Below are 9222 nucleotides of genomic sequence, written 5' to 3' on the forward strand. Positions count from 1 at the left end.
GTTCTATGATGCTAGTGCCACTCCATCCAAACTTTGCATGCATGTTGAGAAGAACCAGGACCGCCTTCTTGTCAGACACTCGTGCTCCACCATACAATGGTGTATCGGCCTCACTTTTCATGTCATCATAGATAAGCCTTTTTGAATCCATGATCATCTCGATCATTTTGTCGATCTCGGGCTCAAACATTACCTCATTGGGAATGTGCTCTACATGATCACGCTTTGAGCTGTTAGAGGCTGCATCTTGTGGCCTCATGTACGCTGCTTGAGTAAAGCACCTGCAAACATGTCTATTGGGCTGCAAGATTTCTACATGGTGGTCAACATCAGAGTACGACGAGCTGTAGCCATTCCCCAGTGTAAACTACCCGAAGAGCTATGGTTGTAAGTGAAGCCACCATTTTGTGGTGTGCGCAATGCGAGAGTGCTCCCGCTTAGATGAGCTTCTTTATTATGCTTCTTACTCAACATCTCTTCACAATAGCTCCTTTTTTGAGGGATTGGTGTGCACATTACATGCCTACCTCCATTCTGAGTTACTGTTTCGTTGAAAGCTTTCCCACCTAAAGCCACATCCATGGAGAGAAAGAGAGGGAGAGATAGACAAAAAGAGAGAGAGAAAGATAGAGAAGGTAGAGAGAAGAAAGTAGAAAGTCATTTTTGAACTCCATCTTTTTTACGTAAAGAAGATCTTTTTCAAAGCACTCTATAGAAGCGAGAGCACTTTCGCATTAGGCCCCCACAAAATAGTGGCTTCACTTACAACCATTGCTCTTTACTTACTTGCAAGCTCACATACGCAAACAGCTTGTCCGTGAGCCGTTTGCACATGTGAGATTGCAAACAACTACATACCTAAACTCATGTGAGCTACATGCAAACTATTGCGAACATAACTATAAACCTTTAAACCATAATCTTGAAGCTAAACTTAAATATAAAAACTAAATCCAAAATTTAAGCTTAAATCTAAACCTAATCTCTAATCACTAACTATCTTTAAATATCCCTAACTATGATCTAAACTTTAAATATAGAGTTAATTCCTAAACCTAAACCCAAAGGTGTAACATTAAATCTAAACCTAAACTCTAACTTAAATATAAAAACTAAATCCTAAACCTATGTCTCTCTCTCTCTCTCTCTCTCTCTCTCTCTTTATCTATATATGCTTCTCTATCTCTATATTTCTTTCTCCTTCTCTCTCTCAATGTATGTGTGTTTGTGTCTACGCGTGTGTATCTCTCTCTCTCTCTCTCTCTCTCTCTCACACACACACACACACACACACACACACACACACACACACACACACACACACACACACACACACTAAAGATATATTAGTTGACGGAGCCATTGAGCTTGAGAGAGCTAGACGTCCACGACATCACCCGAGGCTCCATCAGAGAATCAAGACTACTCTAGCATGATATGGGAGATGCCCAGTATGTCTATTTAGAAAGGTGGACATTGATGAAGCTCTTCATTGACCGATGCACTACTTTCTCGAACAACGGAGAATTAGATTAGATCCACAAGGATTTTATTGAATTGGTATCATAAATAATTTTGGCATTTTGAAGATGTAATATAACATTTCATTCCATCTCTCTCTCTCTCTCTCTCTCTCAATGTGTGTGCGTGTGTGTGTTCTTTGTTTATTCATGTGTGTGTGCATTCTCTCTCTCTCTCTCTCTCTCTCTCTCTCTCACACACACACACACACACACACACACATGTGTGTGTGTGTGCATTCTCTCTCTCTCTCTCTCTCTCTCTCTCTCTCTCTCTCTCTCTCTCACACACACACACACACACACACACAAGGAGAAAAGGGAGAGCCAGGTATGCTCCCTCCCTCTCCTCTATCTCATGTTTCGTTCCCCTCTTCCTTTCTCTCTCCCCCCCCCCCACACACACACACAATGTGTGTGTGTGTGTGTGTGTGTGTGTGTGAAAGAGAGAGAGAGAGAGAGAGAGAGAGAGAGAGAGAGAGAGAGAGAGAGATTTCATGTAGAGCACCAAAACTTAGATTTACAGATTTGAATTTTTGGCGCTCTTGGATTATTTTTACAAGGTCGGTGCCGCTATTGGCGTCACTATATAACAAAGACTATAGCAATGCTCATAGCGATGCCTATAGCAATCCTGAGACTTTTTCACATTTGAACGTCGCACTACGAGTGTCGCTACGTTCAAGAACCTCTTGTAGTGTTGCTTCCAATTGTCACTGAGAATCTTCTAGTTTCTTTCGAAATACAACTACTCCATTCGAGAGACCTTCCTATCTGTATATGTCTGCCTTTGCTACCTCTAAGTTTACATTCATTCTTTGCAGTTGCTCTTTCTTCTCATGAACCCTCTCACTCAAGGTGCTAACCATTTTCTTTGCTGTCAAGATATGGTGTTGCAAATCCACATTGGCAGTGGCCGTTTGTTCTACCTCACGCTTCCCTTCAAGCTTCACATTGAGTAGAGGTGATGTCGCAACTCGTGTTGCCCCATTGGCCTCTCTCCACTTGTCAACTTTTTGGGCATAAGTGCCTTTTTTTAATGTCATTGGCCACAAATTCTTCAGCAAACATGACCCAAGCAATCGGTTTTCTTTCCCAGTCTTTATTTTTTAATGGGTTCTACAGAGTTGTGCTACCAGTTGTGCAATTTTCTAGAACAAAAGCACAAGCATAGGCAATAGAAACAATGTAATTTATGGGAGGCTCTTGGTATACCTTATGGTGGTGCAGCATGAATGACTCATAAAACTTTGGCTTCACTATTTTACAGTGTACCTTTGGACTTCCTCTTTGGGGCTCTTTGAACACGGTGAGCCACATGCCTTCGGACACATCATTGTTGCTCAATTGTCGTGGACTCTCACCCACCAGCCTAAGGCCATATTCCCAATGGAACTCCTCCTTAGTGCAACAGAACTTTCCTTGGCGTGGATATTTGATTTTGGGGGCATGCCAACGACCACCTACTTCACACACAAAATACCTCACATGCAACCCATAAACTTGCGCTCCAAAGTCACAGAATGAATTAAGTACCTATCGACGTAATGCTCTTCTTTCCCATAACAGTGGAATGCACTCAATCCTAAACCTTGTCTCCCAATGAATGAAGTACACCTTACCTTGTCGACGTGTGCTTCTCAGCGTCCATGGTGCTTTTGTTCTTTTGAGAGTCGTCTTTGTCGAGTTTCTACAGAGTCTCTCTCTCTCTCTCTCTCTCTCTCTCTCTCTCTCTCTCTCTCGCACGCTTACTTGCTTGTGGCAGATAAGTTGGGCCATGTTTCCTCTCCGCTTCATCATTGTCCCCTTGGAATTTAAAATTTATAAGCTTTATAAGTGCTAAAAAGTACTAGCATTCAAAATTTGGTTTTAACCACAAAAAGTGTACCACCTTAGCATCCATAGACCCTCAAGTTTGATTACTAGGATAGCAGTCAAGTTTAAATTTAGCATTTCTTTACAATACAATCTACTATATGTAAGCATTTAGTTTTTGACATGCAACAACACATCAATACCAAACAACATCAACAAAATTCTATGGCAAGTCCAACAAAGCAAAATTCATATTTTGCTGTGCTATTCAAATTACAAACTCTCAACTAGACCTCACCCTTGTGCACTTTCCACATTAGTTACTATTTTTATATGCAAATTGGTTAGGCAATAGAATACATGCTTTTCAGATACTTCTTGTGGGTTGTGTATGCTTCTGTGGCTAGTGTCGAGCACAAAACTCTTGTAATTTTTTTGATTCTGCTAATATATTCAGCCACATATATTGTGGGTTTTGCCCAAAAAAAAAAAGAAGAATACAATAGTTTCTTAGTACTCTAATGTGACATTCTATTTAAGTTCATGTTTAGTTCTTGCAGTACTTGTGGTTACCCCCAAAAATAAAAAAATAAAAAAATGCTACATGCATTCGCAAGCGAGGCAGTAGAGTAGATGCCCAAAACGACTTTTTCAAAACCCATTAATGTGGGGAAAAGGTCTCCCCAATTTCGGAAAAAGAAAAAATCTTTGTATTAGTTTAGGTTGATTCAAAGATGATGACTTTTAGAACGTGTATCACTAAGGACTTGGAAAGTCAAGCTTGGTTTAAGGAGAATCTCAGTAGTCCAAAGGGAAAGTGAAGGAGGCGTCACCATCAAAGGCTCTGTCTCCTCCCCCAAGCTTTGCCATCACCCGTCGCTCTGCTCCCTTCCCCTCCATTTACCATTTGTCGTCCCTGCGCACCATTCCCTTGGGATCCCTCGTCAATGCAACCTTACCTCACCTCTACCATGGCTACATCAAGCGAGATCCATTTTGCATTGGTCCCCTTGGCTCTCTAAAATATTGGGGCCGCCGCAAAGCCCCTATTGGATAGAAATGGCCAGAAATGTGAATAATAAGGGGCTCGTTTGACTAGAGCAATTTTGGGATGGTAACAGTAAGTGCTGGAAAACTGCTGACTCTATAGCAATCCAATTTCAACTGAATGGCTTTGAGATCTTACTAGTATACAGGGTGTTAAAAGAGATTGATAAGGTGATGCCAATTTGTGAATCCAATTTTGAATGGGACGCTTGGAGATGGCCCGGGAGTAGCCTCTTTTGGAAAACACATTCTAAAGGCATTTACCATGCATTAATGCACGAGGCTAACTGGTGTAGCCCCCTCAACAAATTATGGAAGAGGCACTGGACAGAAAAACGGTGGGAGGGAGTCATGGAGAACATCTGGAAGCCAAGGTGGCCTCAGTATATGAAGGTATTTTTGTGGAAAATGATGTGGGGTGCTCTGCCGACGGGCATAAAGATACAAGAAAGATGAATCGGGTTCAATCCCTGCTCGGGGTGCAGAGTAGCTAGTGAAGACCTAGCCCACCTTTTCAGGGGATGCCAAGCTATATGTGGCATGGCTGGGAAAATATGCAAGTGGATTCAAAGGACATGGAAAATTAAGTTCTTCAAGACTGATCTGCTCTTTGGTAGTAACAGAATGGGAAGTCCTGCTCTTCTCGTTTGCACTCAAATAATCAGATACTACTTCTTTCACCATATTTGGCAAGCAAGGAACTGTCGCGTGTTTGAGGGGGATCTGGTTGTGGCAAGCTTTTGTGAAATCTTACAAGAGAGCAGAGTGACAACCCACATGATCAGAGGCAAACAAGCCTCAGAGGACTGGTCTAGAACCATACTGTCATGATGACAACTTGTAATAAGTAAAGCCTAGGAGTAGTTGTGGTCTCTCTGTCAAGCAGAAAAACTTGTAATCTTTTGACCCTCAAGGTTCGGTCTGAGCTTGAGGTTGATGTATATTTCTGATGTTCTTAATATTATCCACTCACAATTGTGAGTTTTGCAAAAAGAAAAAAGAAAAAAATGAATGTAGTGCTTTGATTGACATGTATGCAAAGTTGTGGAGTGCATCGATTTCATGATATACATAACAAGGGCAACGCCAAGAAGCTCTGGCACATTTTCAAAGGTGGGGGCTATTGGAAGATTTTAATTTAATGTTCTTGCCAAAAGCAATGATAACCTCTCCCTCAAGAACGCATGCAAAATTAAATCACGACTTGGGAAAAGGTACTTTTGCTTTAACCAAACCAATCAAATAAAAAATGACTACCTCAATTTTTTTTTTCAAGGAGGACTACTGCCAACCGTTCTCATGTCCAAAGTCTTGTAGGAGGCCAACTCAATTTTCAAGATTAGTGTTGCCAATAGATCTATTAATCCAACATTTCTTTGACGAGATAATTTTACATGTTGTTCGTGCAAATTGGTACAATCATGAACGATTAAGTGATCAAGACACGATCAAGGAATGCACATCGTGTAAGTGACATGAGTGTGCACACTATCCTAGTCCCTCTTACTTGCACCTTAATAAAGTGGGGATACAAACAGTTTCCATAGGGGAATATGTTTCTTCCACTTTCCCTCCTTCTTAATGTGGGAATATGAATAATATCCCAAGAGGGATAAAGTATCTTGTGCTTTCCCACGTTCAAAAGGTGGGAATGTCAATAGTCTCGGAAAAGTTTTTTCAAGAGATGATTTTTATCCCCAAGTTGAAAAGAGTCTTTCCCTTAATTTCCACTATTTACTTAGGTGGAAAAGCTTGGATTCAGGCTACAAAGGTGTGCAAAGGAAGAATGATCCGCAGGCGTGAATGGATGCACCACGAGCTCAAGGTCACGCAAAGGGAGATGAAGCAAGGACGGAAGCATGCACGAATGCACAATGTGTTGCATGCTCGTGTTGGCTTGCATCGCCCATTGGACATGCGAGGTCGGGAGAGCAAAGCATTAGAGGCATTGCATGGCACATGCATTCCGTATTGCAAACATAGAGAATGATAGAGCATTGCATGGTAGTGAGAATGATAGAGCATGGCAACCAACTATCCTACTCACATGGACAACAACAAAGAGAAGAAGAAGAAGAAGAAGAGAGTTTTAACATCGTAGAAAACTATCCTAAGAGACCTTAAAGATCTAACCGACGAGGAGAGAGTTGAACTCAAGTCTTGTTATTCAAGAGGGAAATGACATAACCAACCAATCTACCACACTTGGGTGAGAGAAAGTTTAAACCATTTTCCTCTTTTTATTAGCACACACATCCACACCCACACACACACACACACACACAAAGAATACGAGCATGCACCATGATCGCAACCAGAGTCCTTATAATATACAAGTACTGCCGGTCGCCTTCGACGGCCTCTCTCTCTCTCCTTCGCTCCCCCTTTAAGCTCTCTCGCTCTCTCTCTCTCTCTCTCTCTCTCTCTTTTTCGCTACCCCATTTTTGACTTATAGCCTTCATCTCGCAGAACGTGATACGTGTAAAAGGTCAAGGCCTCGGCCATATTATGTTAGTAGATACCACTTTTGACCTTCCAAATTCTAAATTCTTGACACACTACCTTTCAAAAACTTTAGTATTCTTCCATCTGTTAGTCTCCTTCTTGTGGAATATTGCATGCCTTTTACCTTTTTCTGAAATTGGGGGAACCTACGACTGGGAAAGCTTTAAAAGTTTCTTGTGCGCGCATGCATGCATGCATGCAAGCAAGCAGGATCACAACAAAAAGCAAACCGACGCTATTCAAATTAAACCACAGAAGCTTGAAGGCAAGAGCGCGCTTACTCGCACGCACAGATATCATCATCATCACCATCACCATCATCAGATCGTAGCCATGTTCTGGCGAGTAGCAGGCGCCTCCCAATACCTGGCCATCACGGGATGGAGCATCGACGACATCAAGCTGGCCAAGAAAGCCTGGATCCTTCCAGGCCAGACATGCAGCATCATTGACCTCACCCCTGTCAACTACGACTTCGACGTTCAAGCGATGAGCGCCGAAAAGCTCCCCTTCGTCCTCCCCGCCGTCTTCACTATCGGCCCCAAAGCCGACAACCTCGACGCCCTCATCAAATACGCCCGCCTCATCGCCCCGCATGAAAAACACTCCAACCATGTCAAAGACCTTGTCAAGGGCATCATTGAAGGCGAAACCCGCGTCCTCGCCGCCGCCATGACCATGGAGGACATCTTCAAAGGCACCAAACAGTTCAAGATCGCCGTCTTTGAGAAAGTGCAGCTTGAGCTCAACGAATTCGGCCTCCTCATATACAATGCCAATGTCAAGCAGCTCGTCGATGTCCCCGGCCACGAGTACTTCTCCTTCCTCGGCCAAAAGACGCAGCAAGACGCAGCCACTAGCGCCAAGATCGCCATCGCTGATGCCAAGTATAGGGGCGATGTCGGCACCAAGGAGCGGCAGGGTCTCACGCAACAGAATGCCGCGAGAGTCGACACCGAGACCAAGGTTATCTCGCTTCAGCAGGCCCAGATTACCAAACAGAAGGAGCTTCTTGCTCAGGCAGAGACCAAGATATTTGAGAACACTAAGAAGGCTGAGATGGCTCAAGCAGATGCAGAGCTAGCCAAGAAATCTGCGTTGTGGTCACAAGAAGTAGAGCTTGCCAACATACAAAGCAAAAATGTGGCCGCCATACGAGAAGCCGAGCTGAAGAGACAGCTCGAAATTCTCAATGCTCAGGCAGAATTGGAGCGTCTGCGTGCCAAGGAAGTGGTGCCAGCCACCATCCAGTACGAGATAAGCGTGCAAGCAGCACAGGCAGCATTGGTTCAACGGCAACGCGCAGCAGATGCAAAGCTCTTTGAACAACAGCGCGAAGCGGACGCCATCACATACCAGAGTGAGAGAGGGGCGGATGCGCAGCGCCAAACGGCCGACGCAGAGGCATATGCCACCATCAAGAGGGCGGATGCGACTCTGTATGAGATGCAAAAGGAAGCACAGGGCATAGTAGCGATGGCGGAGGCGAAGAGTGTGATGTTGGGGAAGTTGATGAAGGAGCTGAAGGGGGATTACAAGAGTGTGCACGACTTTCTGTTGTTGGATAGGGGGGTGTATCAAGAGATGGGGCGCATCAATGCGGAAGCCATCAAGGGGTTAAATCCCAAGATCAGTATTTGGGATACAACATCATCATCATCATCATCCTCATCTGCAGCAGCAGGAGGCTCTAGCGCGCTGGAGCAAATGTGCAACATATACAAAAGCATCCCCCCTTTGCTAACCACAGTCCAGGACCAAACTGGGGTAACTCCTCTTCCTTTGCTTGCTTCTTTACCTTGTAACCATGACTCGTCCACTAATTAATTAAGTAGTTGTTTCAATTTTGTAGTACGTTCCACGACCAAATTAGAAACCACGTTTTCTTGGTGAAATCTTTTGATGCGTCTACACAAACAAATTGTTCTCTCTCTCTCTCTCTCTTTTTTTGGAGAACTGCTCAGACCTTCAACTTCCCAATGATCAGTAGCACCCTGTCCCTGAAGGACCTCTCCTATAAAACCATGCTATCTTCCAACATCCTATCCCTGATTATCGACATTGGAACATTGTGGGTGAACCCAATGTGGTTATCAAACAACACCATATTCCTCATGGGCCAGATGAACCATAAAAACCATACTTTGAAGGACTGAATAGCAAATTCCAAGGCAGTGTCCTTGAGTGTTCACTTGAGAAAAAGTGAGTTTAAGCTTTGTTACATGTACACCCCAAGCAATATTCCACATGAGATTAGCCCACCTCCACCATTCCGAAGCCATCTTACAATGCCAAAAAACGTGTCTTACAATCTCATCCCTTTTACATACACAAC

At 43.5% G+C, this 9222-nt stretch overlaps 1 pseudogene; it reads left to right on the forward strand.

Moving 5' to 3' along the window:
- Positions 1 to 7158: 7158 nt before the first annotated feature.
- Positions 7159 to 8738, forward strand: LOC147420360 (flotillin-like protein 4 pseudogene; annotated as a pseudogene).
- Positions 8739 to 9222: the final 484 nt, after the last annotated feature.

Source organism: Adiantum capillus-veneris, chromosome 28 (genome assembly GCF_014529385.1).
Source record: "Adiantum capillus-veneris isolate H3 chromosome 28, ASM1452938v2, whole genome shotgun sequence".
NCBI classification, from domain to species: domain Eukaryota; kingdom Viridiplantae; phylum Streptophyta; class Polypodiopsida; order Polypodiales; family Pteridaceae; genus Adiantum; species Adiantum capillus-veneris.